The sequence below is a fragment of the Ambystoma mexicanum genome, chromosome 10 (assembly GCF_040938575.1).
Source record: "Ambystoma mexicanum isolate Mex_15411 chromosome 10, UKY_AmexF1_1, whole genome shotgun sequence".
Classification (NCBI taxonomy): domain Eukaryota; kingdom Metazoa; phylum Chordata; class Amphibia; order Caudata; family Ambystomatidae; genus Ambystoma; species Ambystoma mexicanum.
Window position 1 is genome coordinate 1,669,727,872 of NC_090932.1, and position 12,620 is coordinate 1,669,740,491.

The following is a 12,620-nucleotide window of genomic DNA, read 5'->3' on the forward strand; positions in this document are numbered from 1 at the left end:
ATCAGCCTCCATTTTGTGATAATCCTATCATTCCGCCGCATCGACCTGGCTCACCTGCCTTTGCGGCACTAAATCAAATCCCCCGCCCCTGAGCCTGACATCAGCAGACGCGTACTGCCCATTTCAAGCACGTCTCGTGTCAACAATCGCTGCGCCTCAGCTATTGACGTGTTGCCATGGAAATGGCAGGACGCCTCTTTCCCCAATAAGTATAAACAGACCGTTTCACAACACACAGCAGCAGATTTTCGATTCCATTCCTCTCTCTGTCTTACTTTGAGTATTCTGTGACTCGTTTCAGTGCTCTGGTCAGCTACCTTCGCCGCTTGTAGCCCGTGTGAACACCTGTACCATCTCTGTAAATTATTTTACTATCTTTACCGCACAATGGCCACAATAATGCCGTATATGTACGAGCCCGAGTACACCGAGGAAGAACTACTGGAAAGTCAAGCACGCGAAAACGATGGGGATTCGGACGGCAGTTGGGAGGACCAGTCAACGGATGAAGAGCCTGGACCATGTCGCATGGACGGCGTCTCCACCTGGTGCACGTGCAATCGGTGCGAGCTAATGCCAACTGAGGAGGAGAACTGCTGCTGCCGTGAAAATTCCGGGTGCTTGGCCTACATTTCGGAAAGCGAGCAAAGTCTGCAGGAAGGCGAGCAAAGTCCGCAATGCATCACCGAGCTGCCAGAGTTCAGGGAAGCCTGCCTCTCACGGACCATGTTGAGGATGATGATGGTGCTTATGCACGAACTTCGCGGCACTGTTCGTCCGCGTAATCCGAGTAACGAGTAAGTATACTCTGTTTGTGATGTCAGTGATGCCACCACTATTTCATGGTCGTCTCCCACATATAAAATTACATTTACATATCATTCGAACGCATGTAAATTTGTTCCATATAGTGCATTTTCTAGATATAATTTTTTTCTAAGAAAAATGACATGTGTTACCTGAATCGACATTGATAAGAAAGTTTGGTCAGTTTAATACAGTTTGCATCTTTTTTTTTCACAGGTGGTACAGGCTGGTGGCCTATCGTTGCTTCACTTGGTGGCTTCACGGGAGGCTCGGACACCGCGTTCGGAGAGTAATACCTGCCTGTGCGGTACTTGCCATTAGACAACATTTCCCCAGTGACAGTGGACAATACCGCGGATTTTCCCTCGATGTGCTGCAACCTCAACTTTACAATGTGTAATGTTTATTATTTATGTTTAATTAAAATCTAAAATAAAGCCCAACATATATTTTAACAATGGTTGTTTTGATTTTTTAAATGAATCTAGTGTATATTCTCCTGGGAGGGTGAGGTATTTATAAACTCACCCCCCTGCATTCCATGTAGTAGATCCTGCAGCCATCCTCTTACATTCAGTTAGATGGCCTCTCCTTGGTGAGGCCCTGCGGCAAACGGGTCTTGTCTGCACGACCACCGCCCCGATCCACCCCCCGCCCTATCAAAGGCAGTTCGCACCGGGGTACTTGTGCTGGCAAGTGGAGCTGTCAGGGAGCGATAAAGGCCAAGAGGTGCCAAAGACCATGTACACTTCAAAGTGGTCTATAGAGCATGGGTTGTTGTTCCCATGTCTACCTCCAGACCCCGTGTCTCCTGCCAAGCATCCCCCCTCACGCTGGACGGCCCCCTGCAATCCACATAAGTGTGTCTCCATTCACGAGTCTTCCTGTGTCTTGTCTGCACGACCACCGCCCCGATCCACCCCCCGCCCTATCAAAGGCAGTTCGCACCGGGGTACTTGTGCTGGCAAGTGGAGCTGTCAGGGAGCGATAAAGGCCAAGAGGTGCCAAAGACCATGTACACTTCAAAGTGGTCTATAGAGCATGGGTTGTTGTTCCCATGTCTACCTCCAGACCCCGTGTCTCCTGCCAAGCATCCCCCCTCACGCTGGACGGCCCCCTGCAATCCACATAAGTGTGTCTCCATTCACGAGTCTTCCTGTGTCTTGTCTGCACGACCACCGCCCCGATCCACCCCCCGCCCTATCAAAGGCAGTTCGCACCGGGGTACTTGTGCTGGCAAGTGGAGCTGTCAGGGAGCGATAAAGGCCAAGAGGTGCCAAAGACCATGTACACTTCAAAGTGGTCTATAGAGCATGGGTTGTTGTTCCCATGTCTACCTCCAGACCCCGTGTCTCCTGCCAAGCATCCCCCCTCACGCTGGACGGCCCCCTGCAGACCGCATAATGCCACGACATATACACGTCATTCATTCACAAACACACCCCTGTTTCGAATTCTTTATAACCCACTTCATATTTCTAATGAGAACTTCTTTGCGCTTTGCTAGTCAACCCGTGAAGGTGCTGGTTATCTGCTCTTCGTCTCTGTGAACTTCCGTGACCACTTTGAGCAAACTCGTCAGTTTGCAACCTGTGAACTGCTCCCTGTTCTACGACAAGAAACTACTCTGATCCCTGCATCTAACTGTTTGTTCGTCAAGGTAAGTCCATGTACCATAATCATTTTGCGTCCAATTTTTTAATTTATATCTATTTGCTAGTAGTCATCAAATTGCATCCATGTTTTCTTTTCGTTCACGACAGTACATGCAAGGAACTAGTCACATGTTCTGAGTTTAGTCAAATTACTTTTTCTATTTTTTGAAAGTTATTGAAATACTTATCCGCATGTGAATAACATGTATAGTTCCAAGAACCAAAACGGACCTTGCATTGAACCTTTTATGTGTCATTTAATGTTTTAACACATTGGTATTCATAGAGAATTGTTGATCTTTACTTTTCAGAACTTTCCATAATGCCTGCCTGTTCCATTGGCGGTTGCCCTTCGAAGACCCATAACAAATCTGAAGGTACTATAATGCATGTTTTCCCTAAGACAATAGATCAGATAAGAGAATGGGTCCGATATTGCGGATATCCAGCCTCTGAGATAGAAAGTAGAGTCCTAGAAGTCTTTGCGGACAAGAGGGGTGATCGATACCGCATCTGCAGCAGGCACTTTAGCCCAGACATGTACTCCACATCATTGCTAATAAGGACGAAAACACCGCGAGCGAGGCGAAAATTGCTCTCAACCGCTATTCCCACTCTATTCGTCCACATCCCTCCACTGGTGAGTCAAGTTTACGTATTTATCTCTCGGCATTGCGGTAGTGTGTAGCATTAGCTAACAATAATTTCCCCATTTATGTATCCACTCAATATGAAGGCTGAAGATTCTCCATCCGTGTCGTTATTGCAGTCATCAGCCACTTCAAGCGCCTATCGGGTAATCATACTTAGCTATTCTGACACTGACTTGTTTTAGGCATGTAAATCAATAGTTTTAATTGATCGTGTAATTATTTTACCTAATGGTACACCACAGTACTCGTCCTCTAGTCTTTGTTTTCAGTTATAATTATTGTTATCCAAAATAATGCAAGTACTGTCTTTCAGGGAGATGCTGAGGAGTCCAACGCATTGACGACAACCGTAGATGTCACTCAGATGCTCGAGGTACGTTTCCGGACAGTTCCATCGATGGAGATCATCAGATCTTGCATTCTTGTAGCGTGATTGTTACACACAATGTTTCTTTCGTTTTTAGCCATTGGTATGTCCTTCTGTCGTCGCCCTCCTATGTGTCTTCTTTTTTCAATATTGTGTTCATTACTAATGAAAGTCCTATGTTTCAGGGAGTCGATGGAGCATTAGTCCAAGAGGAAGGGGGAGCATGCAGTTACGGGTCGGCGCAACAGCTTGCAGAAGTGTGCACCGCAGTTACAGCGTCCCTTGATGTTCTTATGCATTTCGAGGTATGGATACTGACAGATCAATCATGCGAGATCAAATGACGTGATTACATCCGCTATACTTCCTTCTTTATTAACGCAAGTACTATGTTTCAGGGAGCTGACGGAGCTTCTTCAACAAGAACATCACCCCTAGTAGTTGATGCAGATCTCTGGGTGGTGACACTTCCAACGATGGAGCAAATCGAATCATATTTGGATATCCATTATTTATTTTAGACAACTGATCATTTGTGCAGGTCTATTTAGATGAGCCGTTGACGCCTGCAGAAAGTTTATGTTCTTTTAAACAAAATAGAAAACCATACTAATGCAATTACTGTGTTTCAGGGAGTTGCTGAAGCGTCATCTTCAATAATATCATCAATGGAAGTCTATGCGGAGCCCGAGGTATGGATCTTGAAAGTTCAATCTAACTAGATCAACAATGCGTGAACTATTGTCGTTTGAATGTTCTACACAATGCGTTCATTCGTGTTTTGCTATTGAGATGTACGTATGGGTATTGGTCCCCAAGTACATTTTGTGTTTTCAATATTATTATACATACTAATGAAAGTTCTATGTTTCAGCGAGTCGATGGAGCCTCAGTGAGTGATGGATGTGCTTATCATGAAAGTATAGTCGTTGCAGCGCGAGAGGAAGTGGAGACATGCACACACGAGTCGGAGCAACAGCGTCCAGATGTTGAAGTTCGAGGAAAGAAAGTTTCAAAGAAAAGAAAGCAAAAGAAGGTTAGTGTCCTGTTCACTATATTATGTTGTCTTTCACTGTCAATAGTTCAATACTGTAAGTTGTGTTTAAACTGAACATCCCTTTTCTAATCTGTCCTCTAGTTGCGAGTGGGTGTAAGAACTAGATCTACACAGACAGTGAAGCGAACGAGAGATGTTGCTTGTCAAACCTTTTGGCAGGGACTTGAGACTGGAGATGCATCGTGCCAATGGGAAGAATATGAAGTGATTGACAACGGAGCTATACCACCACCAGCCATTGATAGTGAATGTCCTCCTGGTAGTTTGGATGCAGTCGTAGATCAATTCACAGAATCCACACCCGCAAAAAATAAGAGCACGCGAAAGTTGAAGACATTGTTTTTTTCTCCCATCTCCGGACAAGGAACAGATGTTGCAATGGAAGAGAATGAAGTGGACGACAATGAAACACCATCAATATCACTCAGCATAGCGGAAGACGATATCAGAGATTGTACCTTTCATGCGAGTGACATGTCCTCAACGTTACAGGCCGAACCAGCTGGGATGCAGAGTGACAGTATAAGGAAAGAGGCCAAATTCATTGTATTCGATAGCTGTTTGATGGATATTATTATGATGATGAAATGTGGGCATTGGGTTGGTGGGGAAGTATGTGGGGAGCCATTGATTAATGTGACTCGTGCAATTCGAGGCACTAACCTTAAAATACATGCCACCTGTACACAATATCATCCGTTCGCATGGTCTGCACAACCCATGCTGGGGCAACTGCCAGCAGGCAATCTACTTTGTGCAGCGGCCGCACTTTTTAGTGGTTCAAGTTTTAAAAAGTTACAGTATTTCTTTCAGTTTGTGGGAATCCATTTCATTGCGAAAAGTCAGTTCTACAAATACCAAACCGATTATCTATTTCCAGCCATCAGCGAAGCTTGGAGAATGGAAAAAATGTCAATGGAAAGTACATTCGCGGGCAAACGCTTCAGGCTAGCCGGTGATGGACAATGCGACAGTCCAGGATTTTCAGCCAAGTACTGCACCTACCACTTTCAGGACATGGAAAGTAAGAAAATTGTGAGTTCGGTGGTCGTGCAGGTGTCACAAAGTACATCCTCAGTGGCCATGGAGAAAGTTGGCTTTGTAGCATCATTGCAAGAACTACAATCGCGGGGAATGGTGATCGACCTGATAGCCACGGACAGACACGTTTCAATTGCCAAGACAATGAGAGAACAGTACAAAAATATAAATCACCAATTTGACGTTTGGCATCTTGCAAAATCAATCAATAAAAAATTGTCGGCTGCAGGAAAAAAAAAAGATATGCAAGGTATTTCACAGTGGTCCAAGTCAATCAGCAACCATCTTTGGTGGAGCTCAAAAACATGTGAAGGGTCGTTGGAAATTCTACTGGAAAAATGGCGGTCAGTAATGTTGCACTGTAGCAACGTACATCGATGGTCGACAAATGAGCATTTCCACAAATGTGAACATGGCCATTTGTCCACAGAGGAGGCACGGAAGAAGAAGTGGTTGATTCCTTCATCACCCACTCACAAGGCCATTGAAAAGATTGTATTTGATAAAACTATAACAAGAGATTTGAGGGGACTCACGGAATTCTGCCACACAGGAGATTTGGAGGTGTTCCACAATATGTGCCTAAAGTACAGGCCCAAAAGATTGCATTTTGGCATGGAAGGCATGATAAATCGGACTCTTCTAGCGGTCTTGGCACATAACCATAATGTTGGCCGTCAACAAAGTAGGACGACCGGAACTTTAGGGACGCTTCGCTACAATAAGGCCTTCACTAAAAGAAGTAAACAATGGGTGATCAAACCAGTGTTTGAGGATATGCAATATGAGTTTATTGAGAGACTTATCGTAGATGTCCTCGATAGGCACATACATGGAGTGGTGAACGAACCTATGCAGGGGACAACTGCATTGCCACCCAACATTGCCTCTGTTCCATGTCCACCTAAAGCAGAGCTCATTGAGAAATACACATCACGGTTTAAATGATTGTAATTCGATTGTCTGTTCTCTCGAGTCTCCTCATGTTGCAGGCCCATTGCAATTAAACCAAACAGTAATATAAATCATTTTTACAAAAATTATAGAATGTTTCCGTATTACAAACACATGGCCGACCCATAGGGACAATAAAAAAAAAGGCACGCAGACAAGATGCCCTTACACTAACTGGAGCTAACTAGAAATGTGTGCTCGCTCAAAGTGAAGGTCAGCTGCTTTGATGTTTTGCTCGGGTGGCGGAACGGCCCACGACCCAATATAAGGTTCTATTGTGATTTGACCTTGACAGGCCGGGACCATCCTGAAAGACTAAGAAAAGATAATGAATAAAATTTCAGAAACGAAACGATGAGCCACGTTCATTAGAAGAAGTAACGTCGGCAAAGAAGGAGTGGTGTTTCGGGTCTGCCCTACACAGAGACACAATGGAAAATGCAAATATAATGTAAGTAACTTTTGATGAGTTTATACCGCAATTTCATTACTATACAGTGGCTTTAAAGACGGGTTCATTTGTACTTGTTCGTTCTATGTGGCATAGTGTTTTCTACCGCGCACTATCTGGAGGAGAAACATCTGCTTTTACTGAACCACCTCAAAACCTTCCTCTTTGCTTCTGCTTTCTCTCTCCCTCTCCCCTGCTACAACTGGTCCACTGTCTGCGACCTCGGTCCTGGGCCCTTCCACTCTCCACCTGCACAATCCTCCCTGTCAACCCCTGCACTGGGGGACTGTCTCAGTATCCTACAGCCCCCCCTTCCCAGCACTTGTTCTGCACTTACCTTGCACTTGCCACCAGCTGGCCCTATTTATTTATTATTTTATGCTACTTACCTTGTACTCCACTCCCCCCCCTCCATGCCTCGCCACGCCTTTAAACACTTGTGTACACCCAGTAGCGCTGTCCTCGCTATGAAATGAATAATTTTAATAAGGATCTGATGGTGAGACTAATTTCATTTTTTATGTTTTTAGGTACATCATTCACTACTGTCTGTGTCACGAGTACCAGACACCGGCGGACGGCTTCTACAGCCGCCAGTTGCTTCTCCGCGTGAACAACGTTACCACCCTGACCATTTTATGGGACGATCGCCAAGTACAAGTATGCCCTTACGCGGTACTAACGGTTAGATGCAACATACCTACCGTTGTGGTGGCCTAGTGCCTCGTTGTTGGAACAGCCATGCGATTATCAGTGCGACAGAAGAGCTTATTTTTATCGTAAACCAACACCCTGTGTACTGCACACGAACATCGCTTCCCTCAAGACGAACTAATTTGGATCGAGAGCAAAGAAAAATGCAAATCGCTGAATATTCTCTAAACATTTGATGTCCAATAAACGTACTTTGCCAAATGTACAATCTTGCCGTTTGCTTTTAAACCACGGTTTCACATTCCGAATTGTGGTGCTGTATTGTGAGATGCTCTAAGACCCTGTGTACAGCAAAGGACCATCGCGTTCCTCAATACGAACTTTTTGGAACATGAGCAAATAAAAATGCAAATCGCTGAATATTCTCTAAACATTTGATGTCAAATAAATGTACTTTACCACATTTACAATCTTGCGGTTTGATTTCAAAGTACAGTTTCATATTCCGAATTGTGGTGCGCTGTATTGTGAGCTGATCTGTGTTGATTTCCGGGGTCTGTGTGGAGTCGCGTAGAAGACGCCTGGGCGCGTTTGCCTACGCAGCTCAGTCACAGTCACGTCACGGATAGAGGCGGGGAATATGAATGTTTTGATAAAGTCTGTTTCAGGGGCGGGGGATTTGATTTAGTGCCGCAAAGGCAGGTGAGCCAGGTCGATGCGGCGGAATGATAGGATTATCACAAAATGGAGGCTGATTTCGAGTGCGATAATGGGCGAAAAGTCGGGTAAGGTCCATAGGAAAGTTTCCTACGATCTACCGATTTATGCTTACAAACACATGGCCGACCCGTAGGGACAATAAAAAAAAAGTCCCGGAACTATCCTTTAAAGCTCTTGTATTTGTTCTCACAGAGAGAAGCTGATGTAGGTAATCTGGCATATTGCCCTGTCCTAAACAAAATTCTAGACTCCACGGGAAGCCAATGAAGGGCATGTCTTGCAAGTGTGACATGATCTCTACACTTGAGTTTCATAACAACTCTGGCAGTGCCATTTTGACACACTAGAGTTTATTCCGATCGGTTTTGTCCAGGCCTATTAGGAGACTTGAGCAATAGTCAATTTTAGACCCTCTTATTGCTCTAGCAATAGTCTCTGCATTTTCTTGTGATATGAAGGGTCTTAGATGAGCTAATAGTTTCATATAATAGGCACAAGACATGACCAGGCTGCTGACATGTTCGTTCATAGACAGTCACTGATCAAAAGTGACGCCAAGTATTTTGATTTTTTTAAGTTGGAGGATAGCTTCTTCTCCCAGTTGAAAGCTATCAAAGCAGTACGTGGGAGGGTCCAATAAATAGGAGCTCAGTTTTAGATTTGTTTAGGGCCAACTTGTTATGGACTATCCAGGTTTTTCGATGATGGTAAAAACATTTTTGACGGCCAGTTCATCCAGGTCATGTGAACCAGATAATGGGATGATACATTCAGTGCCATGTGCGAAGTTGTTAAATGTTACATTCCATTGGTCATGGCAAATAAAGGAGCTGTAAACATGTTGTAGAAGCAGGGATAAGTGCACGCCTCCTGCGGTACCCCACAGATCGTAATAGATTCATACTCATCTGTGCCAGCGAACACCTTACTGTCACAATTATTAAGGAATGATGAGAGCCAATTACTGCAAGAGGAGTTAAGCAGAGAATATACGTCATGTTTTCAACATACTCTACAACTACAAATAGATATAGTATCCCAGAAATCTTGTTTCCTGCTGCACCTCTAATGCCCTCTGCTTGGAAAGGAGACAGAAAATCCAGAAAAGAAGACCCCATCTCGTCACCTGCATACACTGATATATTAGTCCCTATCTAGGATTAAACAAAAAAACAAAAGAACAACTGCAATGTATCCAAAATAAAGCAGACTGACTTCTTTTGGGATTAAAGCCATGGGACCATATCTGGCCAGCCCTGAAAAGAGTAACACACAAGACACACTGTATCACTTTCCAAATCCTCCCAGACACTGCTCTTAGATCCCTGCGCTCTTTCACAAACAGATGCATACGTATAACATCTTCACATCACAACGACTTTACTAAACCCAGGTTCAAAAGACTGAAACACGGAGGGAGAGCCTTCGCAGTATTGGACCTGACATTCTAGAATCTACCCACAACCCTGAAAACAGAATATACCCTCAGGAGGTTCAAAAGGAACGTGAACATCTGGGTCCATGAACAGAAGCTCAAACTCAGAGATGCCCGGATCATTAACCCAAGAAACGTGCCTCACTGATGCCTCCTACCTGATTATAACACACGTATAGATTATGATCAGCACTTCTGCCCCACTGACGCATTTATCAATTACCTGATAACCTCCAGGATCCCTACCTTGGCCCTACAAAAGGGTGTCTGCCTTGTGCCTACATCCACTTGTTTTATGTTTGCTGTATTAAGAATAACCTGTGCGCACCAGAATGTCTCTAACCTGTGATGCCGTAGCAAAAGCGTCACCTACATTATACAACCCACTTGTCAGCTCAGATCTCTGATACCAACTGTAAGTATACATACCTCTTGGTCGTGGAAGGCCATCCCATGCTTGCTTTTCGTCTAATATATGTCAGACCTCTGTATATATGTCACGTCTCTGTATATATTTCACACCTCTGTATATATGTCATGCCTCTGTGTATATGTCATGCCTCTGTATATATGTAACACCTCTGTATATATGTAATGCCTCTGTATATATGTCACAACTCTGTATATATGTCACGCCTCTGTGTATATGTCACACCTCTGTGTATATGTCACGCCTCTGTATATATGTTACACCTCTGTATATATATCACACCTCTGTATATATGTCACACCTCTGTATATGTCATGCCTCTGTATATATGTCACACCTCTGTATATATGTAATGCTTCTGTATATATGTCACAACTCTGTATATTTGTAACGCCTCTGTATATATGTCACAACTCTGTATATATGTCACGCCTCTGTGTATGTCATGCCTCTGTATATATGTCACACCTCTGTATACATGTCATGCCTCTGTATATATGTCACACCACTGTATATATTTCACACCTCTGTATATATGTCACACCTCTGTATATATGTCACACCTCTGTATATATGTTACACCTCTGTATATATATCAAACCTCTGTGTATATGTCACATCTCTGTATATACATCACACCTCTGTATATGTCATGCCTCTGTATATATGTCACACCTCTGTATACATGTCATGCCTCTGTATATATGTCACACCTCTGTATATATTTCACACCTCTGTATATATGTCATACCTCTGTATATATGTCACACCTCTATATGTCACACCTCTGTATATATGTCACACCTCTATATGTCACACCTCTGTATATATGGCACAACTCTGTATATATGTCACGGCTCTATATATATATGTCACGCCTTTGTATATATGTCATGCCTCTGTATATATTTCACACCTCTGTATACATGTCATGCCTCTGTATATATGTCACACCTCTGTATATATTTCACACCTCTGTATATATGTCATACCTCTGTATATATGTCACACCTCTATATGTCACACCTCTGTATATATGTCACACCTCTATATGTCACACCTCTGTATATATGGCACAACTCTGTATATATGTCACGCCTCTATATATATGTTACGCCTCTGTATATATGTCATGCCTCTGTATATAGGTCTCACCTCTGTATATATGTCACACCTCTGTGTATATGTCATTCCTCTGTATATATGTCACGCCTCTGTATATATGTCACACCTCTGTATATATGCCACAACTCTGTATATATGTAACGCCTCTGTGTATATGTCACACCTCTGTATATATGTCACGCCTCTGTATATATGCCACGCCTCTGTATATATGTCACACCTCTGTATATATGTAACGCCTCTGTATATATGTCACAACTCTGTATATATGTCACGCCTCTGTGTATATGTCACGCCTCTGTTTATATGTCAAACCTCTCTATATATGTCACGCCTCTGTATATATGTCACACCTCTGTATATATGTCACGCCTCTGTATATATGCCACACCTTTGTATCTATGTCACACCTCTGTATATGTCATACCTCTGTATATATGTCACACCTCTGTATATATGTAACGCCTCTGTATATATGTCACAACTCTGTATACATGTCACACCTCTGTGTATATGTCACACCTCTGTATATATGTTACACCTCTGTATATATATCACACCTCTGTATATATGTCACACCTATGTATATATGTCACACCTATGTATATACGTCACACCTCTGTATATGTCATGCCTCTGTATTTATGTCACACCTCTGTATATATGTCACACCTCTGTATATATGTCACACCTATGTATATACGTCACACCTCTGTATATGTCATGCCTCTGTGTATATGTCACACCTCTGTATATATGTTACACCTCTGTATATATATCACACCTCTGTATATATGTCACACCTATGTATATACGTCACACCTCTGTATATGTCATGCCTCTGTATATAAGTCACACCTCTGTATATATTTCACACCTCTGTATATATGTCACACCTATATATGTCACACCTCTATATGTCACACCTCTATATGTCACACCTCTGTATAAATGGCACAACTCTGTATATATGTCACGCCTCTATATATATGTCACACCTCTGTATATATGTCATTCCTCTGTATATATGTCACACCTCTGTATATATGTCACGCCTCTGTATGTATGCCACACCTTTGTATCTATGTCACACCTATGTATATATGTCACACCTATGTATATACGTCACACCTCTGTATATATGTCACGCCTCTGTATATATGTCACACTCTGTATATATGTCACACCTCTGTGTATATGTCACACCTCTGTATATATCTATGTCACACCTATGTATATATGTCACACCTATGTATATACGTCACACCCAT

General features: G+C 43.1%; 1 protein-coding gene across 2 annotated transcripts in view; it reads right to left on the reverse strand.

Moving 5' to 3' along the window:
* ADGRD1 (adhesion G protein-coupled receptor D1) overlaps positions 1-12,620 on the reverse strand; it is a 1,635,406-nt gene that overhangs the window by 481,158 nt on the left and 1,141,628 nt on the right. The gene's annotated exons all lie outside the window — the stretch shown is intronic.